Source organism: Prinia subflava, chromosome 1, assembly GCF_021018805.1.
Source record: "Prinia subflava isolate CZ2003 ecotype Zambia chromosome 1, Cam_Psub_1.2, whole genome shotgun sequence".
Taxonomy (NCBI): domain Eukaryota; kingdom Metazoa; phylum Chordata; class Aves; order Passeriformes; family Cisticolidae; genus Prinia; species Prinia subflava.
In genome coordinates, this window is record NC_086247.1 from 139185118 (window position 1) to 139205575 (window position 20458).

Sequence of the window (20458 nt, forward strand, 5' to 3'; positions counted from 1 at the left end):
CTGCATCACAGCTACAGGCATCCCGCTGCCTCTAGTACATTACAGACACCTAAGTCCACACAAGTTTTAAGTTAAATCACTAGAAGATCAACACGCATACAACACAAAGAGGATAAACAGAACTAGCTTACATCCTGTAACATGACTTCTATACAAAAAGCAAGAGGCAATTCACACAGACTCTGAAACCACAGATTTTTCATGGAAGAAAATTCATTACCACTCAGGGTACTTTCCATCACAAAGGTGAAATTCATAATGGAGAGTCTGGTCAGTTACATTCCAAGTATTTATAAAATGAATTCAAAACAGGTTACCTTTAAGTACAAAATAACAAGTAATTCTTCTTTCCTTCATCTAAGCATCTTTATCAGAAGCAAAATTAAACAGGTAAAGAGAATGGCAAGATGAACTATACATACTATTAGATGGAAAACAGGCCTCAGGAGAGTTTGCCTCTGAGCTAACACTAAATTCACCAGTGTTTTCATAATACATAGTCAAAAGTGAGCTGTTTTGGAAAAAAATAAAAGCTTTAACCAAAGTATTACCCTGCTGCACAGGAAGCCTATCACACTTGCAACGTTTAACACATAACCATGTGGATATGCAAAGGTAAACCCTCTTCATATGAGGTTTCCTAACAAATCTCAGGCCATAATAAAATGACAGTGCAATTGGAAATTAAAAGCAGCATCTTTTTCTGTCTAGTTATACTCACCTAGTGCTTCACTTTTTTTTTTTCACATAACTACTGTAAAAATTATTTTATGCCAGGACTATATTTCTCTGTGTTGAATAAGAACATCTGGGTTCAACAACAAAAATAGATCTGACAGCCATGCTCCCACTTACATGATGGAGTATGCAATTAAGAACTGGGCAGCATATTGACTGCATTCCAATTATAACTAAGGCATCAAATTCAAGATTTCCTGAAAAGATTAAAGACATGTTCATTAAAATATATTTTTCCTGTCGTTCACTAGCATAGCAGCACAACAACACACATGCCAACTGTTTAAATTTCTGTTTATATAGTAAAGCACAAGCACTGGAGTGCATGAGAATAAAACTAAGAAAAGGGCTCAAACTGATACCATTTATCACCTACAAGACACTTGCTTCCAAGTATAATCACATAATCCCATTGAGCTCACAGTTACACATTCACAAGGCTTCAGTCAGTCAGCTACTGGGAAGACCTCTGAGTATCTGTGTTGCAAGTTCAATAATACAGCTAAACAAAATAGAATTACTTGCAGCCTGAGAATTTCACAAAGCAGCCAATTAAATTCACAAGTTAATAACACTAGGATTATGACAAAAAAGTTACCTGTAACAGGATAATAAGATACAATAAGATGATTTCTTAACTGAAATATAAAAATCCAGGCTACTTCTTGAACCAACAGAATTTCCAACTACTTTCTCTGACAGTAGCAAAAAAATTTTGTTACTGACTACATTGTCAGCAACAAAAAAAGGCTAAAACAACAACCCAACACTCATTAGTGTCAATATCAGCACACTACACTCCTCCCACCCCAAAAAAACCCTGCCATCACAACCTTTCATCTTTCTTGGCACTGTGAGAAAACAGCATAAAGGTCATGGAAAACAAACTTCACTCACATTCTTACAGGTGTCTCCTCCACATTAAAGCTGAAGAGCAGCACAGAAAACCTTTTGGTGCCTTTGCAGAACAGAACACTTCAGTTCCCACACCTCTGAAGTCAACATTTTTCAGTAGTATACAGTCACTTCTATTTTAAAAAAAAAAATACCTTGGTTTTACTGTTTATATACCAAAACTGAAAATCAGAAGAAATACCGGATAACCAAATTATGTAGGAAAGACAGAATAGAGTAAGATTCTGGGGTTTTTTCCTTTTTCTTTTTTTGTTCTTTAGATATACAGGCACTGCAAAGAAATCAAAAGAAAAAAGAATCCTGAAAGCTCAGCTAAGCAGTTCTACATTCAAACAAGCTTAAAAAGATTTGCCAATTATATGGTCAAAAGTAAGAAGCTATAGTCAGAATCTGTCTTTTTAAAATCATAACCTATTTTCCAAACGTTTTAAGAAAAAATAATCTTCAGTGTGAACTTGCAGTCATTCAACCAAGATTCAGCAAATTCTAAACCCACACACTTGATTTGTCATGTATTTTGGCTGCTAAGTCTGACTCTAAAAGAATGATGTGCTACCTTATTATTATTTTTTAGAAGATTTCTCTTGGGATTGCACAGCAAAGGAATGAGTATGCAGCCTATCTTACACAGGAAGGAGAGATTTTTATCCTCAAAAACAGGAGGCTCGCCCACACGATCACCTGGGACAAACTTGGCCAGTACAAGCAGACTAGAAGGTTATAGGAGCCTGGGAATGTTTAACATCAAGAAAGTAATTACAGCCCAGCAAGATCAGAAGGAATTACACAGGAAATGTGAACAGTAACCCTTTCATGCCAAAAAAAATAGTGAAAAAGTGAGCTCTTAGCTGCCAGACTATAAGCCTGTACAAACCAATTGCAAAATGCAGGAATGGAAAAAACACTATATATTACTAGGCTATAAATTCCCAACGATGTGATAAAGCTACACCTCCACGAAAAGAACAAAACCCCTGGTCTTTCTTCTTGCCATTTATATGCAGTATAATCAAAGCCTAGAAGAAACATGAAAAAGTTGCAAACACCACACAAGAATGGTCAGTTGTCTCTTCTGGACTTTTTCTTTTAAATTCATGCTGACCAAACGGTGTTCCCTCTAGAAGACGGTCAAATACCTTGTTCTTATTTAGTCATGGAAAACCTGTGTCCAAAATACGTAGGGCATTATTCAAGCAAGAATGCTAAATCTCTGAGTTACCTATTTCATAAAAAATGAATCTCCCAAATTCTGAAATAAACCCCATAACTCAGAGGAATTGGCTCAAAGTACTCCATTACACCAGTATTTGTTAGTGAAACATTTCCATTCTCTAGGGACATGGGGGAATTTGAGTGATCTGACTGTAGTTCAGTCTAGTTAGAAAGCCTTCAAGTAGGATATTGGAAAGTGAACAGTGATCCCATACCTGTCCTCCACACAGAACTGGGACCCATTTTAGCAAGACAAGAGATTTTTTCCTAAGCTCCTCACTAAGGAAAAAAGCATTCCTTTAAATCTACCAAGACCTAATGTTGCACATAACCCCAGTCAGACAAGAGATGAGCAATAAAGCAAACAAGCACTAGTGTTTTTATTAACTTATTTATTAAAATTACCATGAATACTTCCTCATTAAACAAAAATACGGTCCCCTAAAATGAGTCCTAGTGTGAATCTGCTCTACTGAAAAATGAGCGTAAAAGATACCTTTACAATTAAAAAAAAAGAATCAGTGAATTATCTTATTTAAGCAACACACTTCTTAAGCTGTTCTTAAAATTACAAATCAGAACAGCATCATCACACATTCCAGTGCCAAAACCAGTGTATCACTTTAGCTTTTCTTCCAACCTTGTGACTCAGGTATTCCACTCTACCTTCCTTTACTACCAAAGCCCTTCTTTTCTCACCTTTTCTGTTGGATTCTGCTTTGTTTTCTTTTCCTTGCCTTCACAGCTAAGGTAGTTGGGATTTTGCCATCACTAAAGCCACATCCACAACCAATTCCTGCATGGCTGAAGTCTACTCAGCTACCTGCTCAGTGGAATCTCTAAATAAATAAAATCAAGGGGCAAAAGAAATGAAAATACAGAAGCAGCACAGGAGAATTTCAAACATGGGCATGCAAATAGGGCAGAGAGAGTGAAGTAAAGAAGCAACAAGGACAGGAAGTAATTGCTGACATTACAGCCTGCATAAGTAACTCCCATTCTTCAGAAGATAAAACTGAAACATGAAACAATTATATTTTCTATTATTTTACTGAGATGGAGGCTGAAAAGAGACAAGCACTGTGACCTCACTCTGGAGACAAAGGGAAAGTTCCATTTTCTCCTGCACTAAGCTTAATCCCACTTCTAAGAGTTGGTGATTTGCAAAAATAAACTGAACTAGCTTTCCCAGTCAATACACGTTCTTCAAAGATTAAAGTCACTTCTCCTAAATTTGTCTGTCTCCACAGCAGCTTAAAGATTCAGCAGTACAATATTCATACAAGATGTTAGCCAAAAAACTGCAATAGTGAATGAGCCACTAGTTTGACAGCTATAAATGCAACACAAACCTATCCTTAGCATATAACACAGAAAAAAAATGCAATATTGTTGCAAGATCCTCTGTTTTCAAAGGACTTGTACATGTAAAGCAAAAATACTCCCAATGATACTGTGTGGTTTTTTTCAGTTCAATGTGAGCTGACTGAAGTCTGTCAGAATCCGGGGCTACCTACAAGGGCTGTTACTGTGCAACAGAGTTGGTGGCAACAGCCACGGGAAGGCTCCCTGTACCTCCCAAGTGCAGGCAGCACATCCCAAACTGAGCATTCCTTTAACACATGAATTTGTAACTGACCCATCTGCCGCACCCTGAAGAATCACTGTGGCTCACAACAGTGGGCACTGCACAGGATTCCTTTGCAAATCAACATTTTCAACCTCGCCACATCTGCTCTTTGTGAAACTTCTGTAGAATTTGTATCTGAAAACTTGTAGAAGTTGAATTCAGTGATCCTTGCGAGCCCTTCCAACTCAAGATATTCCATGATTCTAGTATTCCACTACAAGTAATGCTCTTTAATTGGGAGGTTACTGGCATTCAACTTATTTCTAGAAAGAAATGTAATTAACTTTAAAAACCTTTAAGTAAGAAATGTCATATTTTGGGCCTGTCAAACCACTTTATAATGAAAAAGTGAATTCCAAAGATACTAGTTCTGAAAATTACTATGCTTTTAAATACAGTTATTTGTGATATGACTAGATCTGAATAGAAATTTGAAACTTGCTCTTTTGGGCACATCTACAATCAGTCAACCTAGCACAAGTTAACGTTCCCATCCAGCACCTTCCTCAATGCAAGATTACACATTAAACATGTTCTCCTTCCCAATCCAGGGCAGCTTTCTAAAGATAATTGCCAAAGACTGAATTATGAGGTAACTACACCATTGACACACAAGTCTTGGAGAGAGAGGGCCTGGTAAATAAAACCTGAAACTGTTCTCTGTGAATATCCTCTACTAGGCAAGCATGGTTATTCTCTCTCAACCATTACTAACATCTATGAATTCTTTGGGTTTATCTATTATTTTTGCAATTATTAGTAAGTATTTTGGAAATTGTCTTTCTAGTGTTTCATGTTTGAAATGTTATGAAGAGACAATTCAAATAAATCATTTCCATTACTGAACAGCAAACACTTTAAAACATAATTCCACTTTGAAAAAAAAAGGCTCATGTGCCCAAGTCAATCACATCTCTCATCACTGAAATCCCTCAGAGTTCAGTAAGACTCAGGATACTTAGCCTGTCCTATTCCCCTGACAGGACACTTGCAGTAGTCTATAAGTACAGTCCACTTTACAAATTATTTTTTTACTTTTTGTTTTCTAAGGGGAAGATGTCTTACAAATTCTTAGATATTACCATCAACAATACATAATTCCTTTTCCTTGACTTGCATTTTTGATGATGGTCAAATTAAAACTCATTATTCCACAACTTGCATAACCAAGACTTTATAGTCTTGGATTTTTTTGCTTTTCCAAAATTAACAGCTTCCTGGAACAGGAAGAGAATTATCCAGAGCAAACCAGTTCTATATTCAGCAGTTTCCATCAATTTTGTCAGCATTATTCTTAATCTAAGGAATTTTTATGCTTTTCAATAGCTGATCAACTAAAGCTTTCAAAGGTATCTGCATTTCTGTAAGTGTAGAATAATTTTAAAACTGAAAAAGAAAAGCAATCGTTTGGTCTGCTTTAATCTTGAACATAAACAAAGCTTTCCTTCAAAATTGAACAGAAATTTCACTTTCCAATGAACATCAATATTTTATAACAAATATTTGAAGATTTTTAGATGCAAAAAACACCTTCAAAAATGTTTCAAAACTTTTACAGTGAATTAGATCAATTATACCTTAATAACACCCTGGACCAGCTCTCCTCACAATACCCTGTTATCTTCAAAGCATGTTAGTACATAAATGTAGGTTTGACATTTGCATGAAATCATTAAAAAAGAAATAAAACAGGTACAACCTTGATCCAGCCTAATAAGACTCTACAGTTTCATGCTTCCTTTGAAGCAAAATCTTATCATGTAAAAGAAACCTTACTTAATTACTTAAATGAGCTAGAACACAGTCTTTAAATACAGAATCCACAACATAGACTTTTTCTAACTTTTTTTATGTGATCACAAATTCTGACACAACGAAGATATTTGACAGCCAGATGAAAATACCTCTAAGAAATTAAGTTCAGGGCAAACATAAATGATGGTAATCAAACACACCAAAACTGTTAATTTCACCAGTTCATCTTAGACAGAACATGCTCTATACTGGCCAGAAGTGAAAAATCCTGCACTGGACTAGACTAATTCAGTGTCTGAATAACTATCCCAGCAGCTGTTGATCACATCTGGCTTCCTTATTGTTTAAGAAATCCAAAAGGCTTCACTCAATCCTCTTGGAGCAGCTCTGACCACAGTTATCTCCAGGCTGTCACTTTCAAGTCACTGAAATTATGTGTCTAACCAAGAAACTCAGCATGCTACAGCCAACAGGCAGATTAGTCCTGTGTTCCTTTAGCAGTGCACTAACATTGTTCATCAGCAAAAGACACGGGAAGATTTGTTCTCAAACCTGAGCAGCAGCACACTCCACTCAGGACTTTGTAGAGGAGAACAGAGCACGTACATTATAAACATTGATGCTTCTGTCAAGTGGCCTCACTATACCAATATCTTTTTCAAAAAAAGTCAGACTCCATATTCTTACTGAATGCACAATAACATACTTTCCTTTTATTTCAGATCCCATCTCCCCAGCAAATGATGAGAGCTACTACCAGAACCAGGTAAGAGTCCAGCTTCACCACCAGAATAGGAGACCAAAACAGGAGTCAACGTGGTTTACTAAAACACTAACACAAGATCAGTGAGTACCATCTCAAGGAAAAGTAGATTTATTACTGTCCTCCCCTCCAGATTGCTGTGTAAATAAAACATTTTCATCACAGGAAAAAAAGATCCTTCAGAAATTATCAAGTACATCATTCTGCACATACAACAACAGAGAATTGGCACAATTTTCAAATACAGCAACCTGCAATCAAAATTATGTAATGTAAATTACATCGTATTTGTGTTTCTACAAACTATACTGTGGCAATATATACTCTTGTAGTGCAAGTAGATGATGAATGAAAGACAAAGATGTGAGAAAGAAAAACAAACAAGCAATCAGGCTGCTAAACAAACTACACCAAGTGTTTTCAGAAATGGCCCTTAATAAGTAAGATTTAAAGAAAAAAGAAGCTACCACTGACTTTCAGAGCATTGTGTTCATTTACAAAAGTGAAAAGAAATAATCCAAAGCAAGAAACTTCTCCAGGATTCCACGTACATCCAGGACCCACCTGATTGTGTAAAGAGTGGCAACATGTAGTGGTGGTTTTTAAATGCGTATTTTTCAAATAGTGACAATCCCGAATAGCAAACCTTACTTTTCAGATGTTCCAACCCTAAATAATGTTTAAAAGTTGACTACTATTTTAGACTTATCATCCCTGGCAGAGTACCTCTCAGTTACTGAAGTTTTTCTGCTTTGACAGGAGAATTCCATTTCTAGGATTCATGCAGAGAAAATGTTTCAGTATAAATCGTGGCTATTCTAAGCCAGGAAAATGTCCCACGGATTGCTAAGTTACCATCTTTCAGGCAAGTTCTCTGTAATTAAGGTATCAATTATAATTTCACAGGCATGTTTTATTTTATAAATAAACTCTGTTTCCACAATTTGAGCTGTGGGAAAGAATGTCTGCGTCAATGCAGCAACCCTTGCAGCACGGCAAGTTTTGAACTGAATGCCAGCTCTAAATGTTATAATATGGATTCTAGCATGGAAAAAAATGGAGGAAGACTTCTCTCTCACCCCCAAATTCCCACAAGCCTGCTGAATTTTTTTATTCCTGTCACGGCACCTCCCTGACATCTGCTCTTTGCTGCTCTAGAGCCAAATACAACAATTTTAACTCAATCTGCTGCTAAACACAACAAAAGTAAAAACTGCAGCCTACACTAAGAGAGAAAAGGACATTTAAATGGGAATGAGAAAAAGCTGATTCTGTAGTCTTTTCCTGTTGAACACTGCTTCTGATGCTTTTATCACAGAGTTTTATATTTGAGTTTGATAGAGACTGAAAGCAAACAGTTTCTAGGACTTGAACCATGCCAAGAGAAAAGACTGGCAGAGCAACAAGCATGCTCATTTAATTAAGATACCCCCACTGCTATTTTTATGACTTTTTACATACTTGCTGGGAGTTGGCAGGGTGACACAGAAGGCCAGCGTTAGCTCATTTCATCCTCCCAAAATATTCCATCACTCTAGGTACAGAACAAACTTGTGTACTGACTCAAATTAAATTACTGCAGGAACACCAACTTAACGCACAAGCCCAGGCATTAGAAAAAACTAAAGCTGAACAGAACAGAATCTCACGAGTAGCGAGTTGCAAAAACAACTGGCCTGCGTAAATTCTTTCCAATTTCATGAGGACCCTGATGTTAATCCCCAAAACCTGTCCTCCAATATCCACAAGAGAACCAAAGTAATCAGTGCATCCTACCAAGGTATCTCATCAAGATACAACCCAATAGGGAGAAAGAGAAACAAATTAGTGAGATGCTGTAACTCTTTCTCTATAAACAAACTGGGACAGACTTAATTCCTTTACTCACACCATCAACACATGGTTTCTAGATGAGCTTTATTAAAAACCATGATGGAAAAAATAATTTTGCAAGTGACAAAAAGATGAGGGATTATATTCTTTCAGGCAAAAAGGTAACCTGAGCCTGTGTCAATATTCCTGCACTCTAACTTATCCAATTTCTATTTGAATTTTTCTAAATTAAAATTATCCCTAGACTGCAGAGCTCAGTCTTACCAGTTTATTAAGAAATATATCCTTTCTCAAGTCTCCTTTCTCACTTTGCCACCCTAATATCACAGAAAGTCCCTTTACTCTTATAGCATGAACCAACAAAAGCTTTTGAGTGACTTCTCTAAAACTATTCATCATTCTGTGTACTCTTGTTATACCTTTCCATATTCACTGCCTTTCAAAGGCTAAGCAATCTCTTTTTTTACCAATTTCTCTCTATAAACGCAAATTTTTATCCCCACAGATTCCCCTTTTAGACTCTTTCCTGATTCCCTTCTTCTCTACATCCTTTTTCGAGGCATCCAGCACCACATCCACTGTGACGGCATGCTGTATGACAGTAAAATACTGATTTTTACCATAGCATTTTATACTCCATCACACTTTGTTTACTTTGATTGCAAGTATGAACACAGGTATCAGAAGATAAGAGAAGGAATAAGATTTTTAAGACGCAGTCCTCTACTTTGAGTGTGTGGCATTACTAACATGTCAAGACATCATTTGGGGCCAGGTTGTCTTTGCCTTTTTGTCCTTCAGGATAATTTCTTCTTTGTATCTCACCCACTACAGTCTCCAAATCTTTGTCATTTGCCAGTTAGGGTACTTTCCCAGAATGAATATCACTGGTTTACAGGAGAACACAAACACACACTAAGCAAAGGTAACTGCCCAGGACTTTTTGCTTTTAGGTCTTCAGTCAGGCACTAAGTGTGCTTTGGCACAAAAGGAAGTCATTAAAAATACAGCAGACCTGCCCTTTGAAAAATTAAGACTGTAATAAAAAAGATAACTCATACTATATGGAGGACAAGAATATTCTGCATCCTACTTATTCTACCAGAACTATGGAAAATACATAACATCTCTAAACTAGTGAATTAAATACCATAAAATATAATAGATACTATATTGCCCCTTACAAGGTACAATCCAGCCAAAACTAGAAAAAAGTTTCCAAAAGACAGTGCATTACATTTATAATTTGAAGATTTGAAATCACTACCGCTATTTTTCTCTGGAAGCTAAAAAAAACCCCAAGAGAATCTATAAGAGTTTTTTTTCTCAATGATGAACAATATTGTAAAGTTTGCTTAATATTGCCATTTAGGGAAAAACATAATAGAGTGATTGACCTGAGTCTCTGTTCTTAAGCAATCCTCTAAAAGAACAGTTTGTGAAAATAACAAAAACCAGCTGAAGGCATTTGGGTGGTCTCAGTTTGAGTCCTATAACATAGAACAGTTCCTTTTTTCTAAATGTAATCCTGATTTGTTTTCCTGCTTCAGTAGTCTCAAAATCTGTTGATGACAAAAGCAACACAAGCCAGTGAATATCCATATTATTTTTCTGGCAGGCTGGTAACTTCCAAGTGCTTGATTCACCACATAGAGAGTACTACACTTATATATAAAGGACTATGCAGGTTTCTATAGACTGATCCTTTTTAATTACCTAACAGTATTTTAACTTTAGGACACTAAAGATAATATCTCTGCACATAATTAGCAGAGACCAATGTTGTGTAGTTCAGCTTTAATGCCCTGCTTCCTAAGAGCACAGATCTACCTTACTTCTTCACCAGCAGTCTGTTTTGATTGAGCTGAGGAAGAGCAAAAACTGTCAGAACTTCATGTCTTGGTGTATGTAGCACCCTTTGAAAGGACAGCCTGATATAAATCTGAGATTACACACCCTCACAATCAGCAGACTGCAGTCTCCCTTAGGGAAAGCCAACAAGTCATGGCCAAAAAAATCCATCAAAATTAAACTGTATGTCATTCAGCAGAAGACCAAAGTGTGCTCAAAACTATAGAAACCAGTAACATTTTTGTAAAATCCCTATTTTCTATGGTTCATCCTAAATAACCACAAACATACGTATAAAAAACGTGAAGAGGCAAAGAAGCACAGGTACAACAGCAATGACATCAGTCTAAGCTGTAATTTGTCACCATACACCATTTTAATGGTGTTGGCCCTTTGAGAAAGGGAAAGATCCTTTGAAGAAGAGATATAGTCCTTTGCAATTGTCCTTAACAGCTGAATAATGCACTAAAAATTAAGACAATGCACCTTTGAGGGGTTTTTTGTATGGTTTCTGCTTCGGCGTCACATAAAACGATTCAGTAATTCCTACAGACATTTCAGCATTCAGCTACTGGTACCAGAGGGCTTCTGAAAAAGACTGAGCATGGAAACATAGCTCTAGCTGCTCTGCCACCCACACTGGAACAGCAAAACTGTTCCCTGGAACTGCACCTTACAACCAACCTAATATCCCAAACCAATTTCAGTGATAGATCCTAGTAAGTCTGCCGGAAGTAGTTTCTTTCCCCCACAAATCTTTTACCTATCAAGCAAATTTTCCAAGCTGCTTTTCCATCTCTTTAGCACCTGCTCCTTCTGGCTAATACCCAAATGAGCCACAAGAATACTCCTGTCTCCCCAGTGACTTGCTGCAAGAGAGGCTCTTCAGCAGGGCTGAGACAGTCCAGCTCTGAGGCTCACCACATGACCTCTTCTTGGCATCAACCATGACACTGTTTCTAAACCAACAGTCCTGGAAAACAATAAACTGCTAAGCCACAGAATGAAACAACATGATGCATACACAGAAATTAACATCTTATAGCATCCTCTAAAAATAAGTCACACTTCAAAAAAAAAGCATGTTTATGATTCAATACTCCTTAATTTTACTCTTTTTACGATTACATGAAAAAACCTCATCATTCCACAAAAAATAAAGGTTTAACCACAAATGAAGTGACCACAATGCATTACAATTCTGAAAAATGTACTGAGCTGCTGATTATATGGTTTCCTTTCCATTTGTGCAACAATTCAAGGTGTACAGGCAGCTCAGTACTAAACCTCTTCTGGTATGAGGACACTAGGCAGCCTCCCTTCAAGCAAGGCTTTCAGTACTGTATGGTCCTCAAAAAAGATGCAAGAAAAGAACCAAAGAGAAAAAGAACAGCTCACAGTTTAGGTGAGGAAAACATTCTTTCCTAAAATGGTAAAATACTGAAGTGACAAAGCAAAGACAGTCTCTCCTTAACTCATGTCCTTTCACATCCTTGTTCAATACTCAGAAGAGTTCTACCACTGTTAGGTTTATGGTGCTTTGGTTACATCCTTGATATTAACAGCAAGATTATGATTATTGTTACATAAACCACGCTAACATTTCCTACAACATTCAATTACGCTATAAATACTGATGAAACCAATCCTTTTAAAAAGTTATGCTTGAATACTACTGACACTAAGTTTAACCACCCAATTAGGGACAAACCAATACCAGCAAATACAATACTGTAATACAGTCAGTCAAAGACACACTTAATTAGCAAGGATGAACAGGATGGTTTCTACCCAATTTTCTATGGTTTCAGGAGGTGACAAGACCAACAGTGACAGAGCAAATACAATACAAAGACAACAGCATTCTCCAAACACCATTTTAAGCTGGCAGTAAGAGTCTTTGTTACACTAGCAAAGAAGGAATGACATTAAAAAGAAAACACATAACTTTTTATTTTTGAAATTAAAAAATAAAAAATAAAGATCTCTGTCATATAATTCAGTGGTGGTTACATTGTGAAGAAGTCTGTAATTCATTTAATTTCAACAACAACATGCAAATAATGCTCCATGAGAAAGGGCTCAATTATTACTCAAGCAACACTGGTTCTCTTATTTGCCTATGTTAGTCTCGTAAAATATAAAGTCATGTTTTAAATTTGTTTTAAAAAATCTTTTTAAGTAAAAACACATTCTGGATCTCTGTAAGTGAATTAAAACACCAACATAAAGTATTAAGTCTTAGCAAATAAGGCCAATGTCTTGTCTTGACTGCAAGTAAGGATGAGCATCAAAACATACTTACCTGCTGCTGGACTACTAATATCTTTCATGGAAATTATGAAAACAATTCATTTCACTGGAGTACAAGCCCAGTGGAGTACACCCTCAGTGACTTTAAAGAATTTTAAATGAGCAAATAAACAGCAACTCAAACACAGAGGCAAAAACTGTCTTTGTGTTCAGATGGACACAGAATCAAAATCTAAAGTACTCTGCAAAGATATTAACTGTAATCTTTCAACATACCCACCTTATACGTCCTGTTGCTGCTATGACCAATGAAACATTTCATCCATCTTAATTCCTATTTCAAGGAAAAAAAAACAAAGACAACAGAAAATTACAATATATCAGGAAATTCAGCAAAGGACAGAAAATCATATTTAATAGAAGAGATAAATGTTTTAGGAAATGGTAAATAAACAAGAATTTTACTAAAACACATTTACTTACTATACAATAGCATCACCTTTGAAGCATACCATACATAAAAAAGGACTTTAGACTAGAGATTACAATAATAAATATCTGAATAAATATTGCTAAAATAATTGACAAAAGTTCTTACATTTCTGATTTTACCACACATTTTAAAAAATCCAAAGTTTTTTTAATTGCAACTGCAGTAATATTTCCAGTCAGCTTCCAATCCAAGTTCTACATTCAACATTTGGCTATTTCACTTTGACCTGACACTATCCCACCTCCTTAGGCGTAAATAAATACATAAAACCATCACAAGTTTCATATAGACATTTAAAACATTAAACTACTTCTATAAATGTTTTACCTGAGCACATAAAAATGCTTGAAACAGTCCAAGTCACTGATGAAGAACACTCCTCTCATCTAGCATAACATAATCCTTGAACCTGTACATGAAAAACAGATGTGTGACAATCACTACAAATTTCTAAGGCTTCATGTGAAAAAGTCAGAAATATTTCATCTATGCTCTCCCTGTCATTGCTAGTTCTGATATTCTCACTCACAAATGAGATGCAGGAAATATAAGAAACTAGTATTTTCTTCTTCATTAAATGCTTTGAAAAACACTTCAATTACAACTTTAGCTACTGCACAATCTATTTCTTTAACAGCATGTCCAAAAGCTAAAAACATCTGCATAGTGCTGGTTTTCTTCTGCTCCTCCAGTCATCATTACACAAGAATATCCTTATAATTATATACGAAGAACTTTATATCATTACGAAAAGTATTTTAAACATATAACTTTTCATACACTTTCTTTCTTCCTTTTCCTGTCTTTTGATAAACTCCAAGTTAGAAAAAATCCAATTCTTCTAGCTACTGAAGCAGAAAAAAATATGCACTCATCCCTGATATATTTTGCTTTACATAAAAATAACTTTGAAAAAGATTAACTTAAACTATTACTAAAAATAGCTAGCTACAATCGGGGTATTGAAAAGACAAACAAAACAACAACAGCTCAGTATTTTGATTGCTGAATAGTTCTGAGGGGAAAAAAACTTCACATAAACCACTGTGAGCCAAGGGAGCTGTGCGTTCCTGTTATCCTCCTCTTTCCTTCCAGCTAAGGAATAACATGAAAGACCACTTTTAATGGCATATTACAGGTTCAAATAAATAAGTACAAGAAAATTCAAGACTATAATTAGCTTAACTATACAGAATTTAAGGGCTAGGTTGTTGACTAAGACTTTATTAGATATTAAAAAGCTTTAACAAAAGTTAACTTAGAGAAGAAAGGAATTGAGCAAAAGATGTACTACATCAATCTTAATTTAGATATAGAACTAGGTAAATCTTTTAATAGAGCATGACTTTTGGGCAAAATAAATTGAAAAAAGCCAATCTTTCGTATTATTTCAAATCTGCCATGCTGCAGACACTTGCACAGTCTTTCGAAAACTCTCCTACGTGGCTTTAGAATGCTTCTCTCCTTATATTACCTATGCCAGACACATCGGATCACTTGGAATCTGAAATATGTTCCTGATGTCATTATTAAAAGTTCTAATGGATTCATAAGCCTACACGTTAGTTATACACAAACACTACACCCATTTATTGCATCCATTTCTGCAGCCACGGGACAAACCCCTTTGGCTGTCAGTTCCTTCCAAACCGTGAGGAGCCCGAGAGGACTGCGCATCGTATTTGTACTTTTATGGAAGCAGCAGCGAGGTTATGAAACATCGCTCAGGTCCCGGAGTCAAGAGCTGGGCGCACAGCTCTGACTCACTCCCGCTGGCAAGGAGCGCACAGGAGGCAAAGGCCCAGCGCCACAGAACCTGGAGGCACCCACCGCCACCCCTCACGCTCTATGGCCACCGCTGAAAAAAGCGTGAGCTGTACAAACCACCCCCGTGACTTGCAGGAAGCGGCCATACGCGGCCTTTCTGCGGTCTTTATTACACCATCAGAACCGGCGGCGGCAGTCCCGCCCTCTCGCCGTTTCCGCACTCGCGGGGTGACGCTCCCGGCCGGGGCTCGGGTGGCCGCGCTGGCTCTGGGCTCACACGGCGCCCCCGGCCGAGCGCCGCGGGCCCCGCACCGCCGCTCCCGGGCTCCGGCGGCGGACACGGGCGGGCCCGTACACATCCCGGGGGACTCTGCCGAGCCCTCCGCGCCGCCCGGCGCCTCGGCCGAGCCCGAGCCCGTCCAGCTGTGCCGTGACGGGGCGAGCGAAGGGCCCCGCAGGCGCCCGGCCAGGAACCCCTCGGGCTCACCGAGTGAGGGCCGGAGGAGGCGCCCGCCCCACCGGGAGCCGCCACCCCTGCGCCTCCTGCTTCCCGGCCCCGCGCCGCCAGCCGGCTCCGCAGGCGGGGAGAAGCGGGGCAGCCGCGCCCCGGCGCCGCCCGCCCCCAGCCCGGGCCGCGGCCCCACCGCCGCGGGGGGAAGGAACTTACGAACGCCCGCCGTGCCCGGTCCCGCCTCCGCGGCGCGGGGCGGCGGCGTCACCCCCGCGGGAAGGCGCAGGGCGGAGCCGCCGGCGGGCGGGGGTTGTCCGAGGGAAAGAGGCGGCGGGGCCGCGGCTGGTTCTGCGCCCCGGCTTCGGCGGCGCTGCTCCGGGGTGTGGGGCTCCGGCCTCGGGCACCGCTGCGCTGAGTGAGGCCTTCCCTCCCCGTCCCAGCAACTGGCGGGAGCGGGGGGAGCTGCGCTCCCAGCCCGTCCCCGAAACTGATGGTTGTGAGGCGGTGGGATGGGGGATTCGAGGGGCAGGTCAGAAAAGGGAATCTCTGAAAGTACAGGAACTGTGCTGGAAGAATAAGCGTAAGGGACTTGAAAGCACTGCGTCAGAGGGAGCGCAGATGGCTGAACATGAGCCGGTTTGAGGGCCAGTGGCATCCGGGCCTGTATCAGCAGCAGTGTGGCCAGCAGGATGAGGACAGTGACTGTGCTGCTGTACTTGGCAGTGGTGAGGCCGTGTCTCAAGTGCTGGGCTTGGGTTTGGGGCCGTCTTTCTAAAGCAGACATTGAGGTGCTGCAGCATGTCCAGGGAAAGACAGGGAAGCTGGTGAAGCATCTGAAAGACAAGTCTGAGGAGGAGCAGCTGAGGGTGTTCAGTCTGGAGAAAAGAAGGAACAGGAAGGAGCTTATTGCTCTTTAGAGCTACTTAAAAGGAGGCTGGAATGAGGTGGGGGCCAATCTCACAGGTAACAAATGATGGGACAAAAGGAAATGGCCTCAAAGTTGTGACAGGGAAGGTTTATTTTGGATATGAAGCAAATAATCTTGAGTATCCTCACAGCCTCACACAGCTCATACAGGTAATCAGGTCCACATAGAATGACTTTATTAAAGGCAGGTCCTGATTGACTGACTTGTTCCTCTGTGACAGGGTGACCCACCTAGTGGATGCAGGAAAGGCTGTGGATGTGTCTGCCTGGACATCAGTAAAGCTTTTGGTGTCATTTCCCACAGCATTCTGGAGAAACTACTGCTCATGGTTTGGACAGGTGTGCTCTTCACTGTGTAAAAAACCTGCCCAGATGGCCAGGCTTAGGGAGAGTTGGTGAATGGAGCTACATCCAGCTGGTTACCAGTGGCATTCCTCAGAGTTCAGTGTTGGGGTCAGGCACGTTTAATAACTTTATTCATGATCTGACTGAGGAGACCAACACCCTCGGTTTACATATACGAGCTGAGCAGAAGTTTTGATCTACTGGAGGGTAGGAAGGCTCTGCAGAGGGGTCTGGGCAGGCTGGATCAATGGGGTGAGGCCAGTGGTACAAGGTTCAACAAGGCCAAGCGCCTGACCCTGCACTTGGGTCACAACAAACCTTGCAGTGCCACAGGCTGGGGAAGAGCAGCTGGAAAAGTGCCTGGTGGAAAAGGGGGTATTGATGGACAGCAGCTGAACATGAGCTAGTGAGTGCCCAGGTGGACATCAGTCTCTTTTGCCAAGTAACAAGAACCAGGATGAGAGAACCAAATTGCTCCAGGGGAGGGTTAGATTGGATATGGATAAGAATTTCTTCTCCAGAAGGGTTTTTAAACAATGGAACAGGCTGCTAGGGGCAATGATGGAATCACCTGGAATAGCCTGGAGGTATTTAAAAGATGTTCAAAAAAGTGTTTGAATGACATTGGGCTTAGGGACATGGTATAGCAGTGGACTTCATAGTGCTGTGTTAACAGTTGGACTCGGTGATCTTAAAGTCTTTTCCAGTCTAAATGGTTCTATAATTCTGTGGTTCTCTGGAAGGAAAAATGAAAGGGTGACAGAAATAGGATGATATGGTATTTAAGAGAAGGCTGATAGAAGAAGTTATTTGGGCAGGAGAGAGGTGGGAAGGTGCAGAAGAAAGAAGGGAAGTGTAGAATCTGTAGGTGTGAAAAGAAAAGGGAAACAACATTCAGAATTTTTTAAAACCAACCTCTTTTTTTACCTTCTTCTAACCATCTTTTCTGCCATGGAGATATTACTTGTGGGGAAGAAAAGGACTTCTGTCTGCACCACTTCAAAGTTTAATGGGCGTTGAGGCCACATCCTTTTCCAATTTCATCTTGTGATGCAGGACTCCCTCCATCTTCACATGCTCCTCTTGCATGTGTTCTTCCAAGGCACCCCCATCTCCCATGAGCCTGCACTCAGCACAGCTTTCTGCTGTGCCCTTTGCTGGAAGAAGGGGTGACAGGGATCCCCTAGCCACAGCTGGAACAAAGAATCTGTGGAAAGCATTGACACAGCTTCTGGGAAGTGGGGGTAAGGGAAAGGAGGAAGTGGTGTGAAGCTAAGCATTTCATTCTGATGGATTTTGCTGTCATATCCTTAGCATCATGGTGCTGCTGTGATAATAAGTCCAAAAGCACCAAAAGTGGCAGAATAAATTGGTATGGGAGAGGATAGAAGGAGTATGGAATGTCTTCCAAATATTTACATTTCTCTACATGTACCTAAAGCTGAAATTTGAACTGTGTAGGTATAGACAGTATGCTAACAATTAGAAATATATTTAAAATTAGTATATTTAAAATGTTTGTGCAATATTCTTAAAACCTGTCTCTGCAGCTCACTGCAAAGTGACAGCTAAGGAAGCAGATATCCTGAGTATCTGACACTTTTCTAATGTAGCCAAACAATAAAAAAAAGTTAAAAGTTTAGGCTCTTTTTGAGGTCAGATTTCCTGATATTAAATGTGAATTAGAATTCATGATTCTGAATATAAACACAGTTTTGTGAATGCAGTAACTGCATCTTGGCAAATGAAATTTGTGGTGATAAAACAGGCAAACTGGCTCAAAGTCATTTCAGAACATTTATGATATGATACTTTCCTTCAGTCATGTGTTCCACTTGGAAGTTCTATATCTGAAATAACTGTTCTGGTGCTTCAGAATGCTTCCTTTAAAAGTCATTGACAATTTCAACAGGAACTGAAGTTTAAAAATAAACATACTTATTCTTCACCTTTATGTACCTACTAAAGCTGAAGTGGTCTGCAGTTACAGAGCTTATCAAATACAGTGAATTTGAAGGTGAGTTTTCCAAATGGTGTTAAATAATTATAATTCCTTTTGGATTTATACAAGTCCTAACTGTTGCTTAAGCAAAAGTATTACTATGTCCATTGTATGTACTGCATTTCTGAACCACTGATGTGGCAAAATGAGCATATGATGGTTCTTGATATTTTACATGCCACTTGGAGAGACACAAAATATTCTTTCCAATGTATTCTTTCCAATGCACATTTATTTGTGCCTTTACCAACTATTAGTTTTCATTTTAAAATAAAATTCTACAGTGGATTTATCTGTTGCTGGTGAAAAAGAAAAGAGATCTGATGACAATATAAACTTCATATATGGACTGTTTTCAGTATTCAGAAAAGATCAGTCATTTCTAATAGAGAGTATATTACTTTTCCTCAAGCCTTACTTGATTATATACTCTAGAAACTTTGTGGCTGTGATAATTAATGTCAATCTGGAATATCAAGTTTTAAAACAACACTGGGAAAAATAATTCATTGTGACTAGTTGAAGAAAATATTTTTTGTGGTGTAGTACCTCAACATCTGAGCTTATAATATTCAGTAGTACTGTTTCCTGAATATTTTTCAGCAAAATGTGTCAGTGATCTCAATTTTCTTTTACAGGCTTTTGTGAAAGAGTTTTTCTTAAAAGTGAAGTAATAGAATGAGTTCTTGCTTAGAATTGAAATTAAGCAGACTTTAGTCACCAATAAACAATACCATGGGAAAAAATGAAAGCCATGATATCTGAAGATAATACTTTCTCTTTTTGCAACCTACAGTGGTCAAGGAGCTACTTGTGGTGGTGTGGATGGTTGGACTTTCCCCATTTCAGTATGTTAAACCTCAGTTGGACTCCACAAAGAAAGTTGGGACAGTGTAAGCAGGAACAAGCAGGTGCTGTGAAGGACTGTGACAAGGAAAAGAAGGACAGACGAGGGAGAGGATTTAAAGAGAGAGACTTAAGGAAGAAGGAGAGGGTGCTGAAAGAAGGATATAGGAAAGAGGGTTTTGAGACAGAGAGAAGTTGAAAGATATATGGGTGGTTTACCAAGTAGGAAGGATTTAGATATGTGAAAAAGATGAAAGGCTGGTGGGTCCTATATTGTATGTTCTGTACAATGCTGTATGTTCTGTACACCCCCCCTTAATTGAAATTCATAAGTTGCTACATCCTCCCTACAAGTCCCTATTCCTAGCTCCCCTTGGTCACATGTTACCTTTTCCCCTCTTCCCGCCACTGTGTTATCCCTCCCCTATCCCCTAACTGGTTCAAGGCTTGCAACCCTTCCCCTTATCTCCCAAGTGTCAAGTTTCCATTGGTTGCCACAAAGAGGGACTCCCATTTCTCCTCCCCTACCCCGAAAGCATATAAGCTGGTGCATTTCTTTGTTCGGTATCCAGTTCAGCCTGGTTCCACTTCGGTCTGGACAGTGCTCTGTTGGATTAAAGTTGTGGTTCCTCTGTCTGGCTGGCTGGATCCTCCTTTCTCGCTCTTAGCGCGTCGCT

The 20458-nt window shown here is 39.3% G+C and overlaps 1 protein-coding gene across 12 annotated transcripts in view; it reads right to left on the bottom strand.

Annotated features, from left to right (window-relative positions):
- The window catches only part of ZNF438 (zinc finger protein 438), a 52326-nt gene extending 35143 nt beyond the window's left edge, over positions 1–17183 (bottom strand). Inside the window, exons 1-4 of one of the 12 annotated variants that reach the window (XM_063414642.1) lie at positions 15878–17182; positions 13771–13852; positions 13231–13284; positions 1636–1766 (exon numbers count right to left, since the gene is read on the bottom strand). The gene's annotated coding sequence lies outside the window, so the exon portion shown is untranslated. Of the gene's footprint in view, positions 1–1635; positions 1767–13226; positions 13285–13770; positions 13853–15697; positions 15833–15877 lie in introns of those variants that run through there. The other 11 variants (XM_063414670.1, XM_063414699.1, XM_063414736.1 and 8 more) reach the window with 11 other exon arrangements.
- Between the last annotated feature and the right edge of the window lie 3275 nt (positions 17184–20458).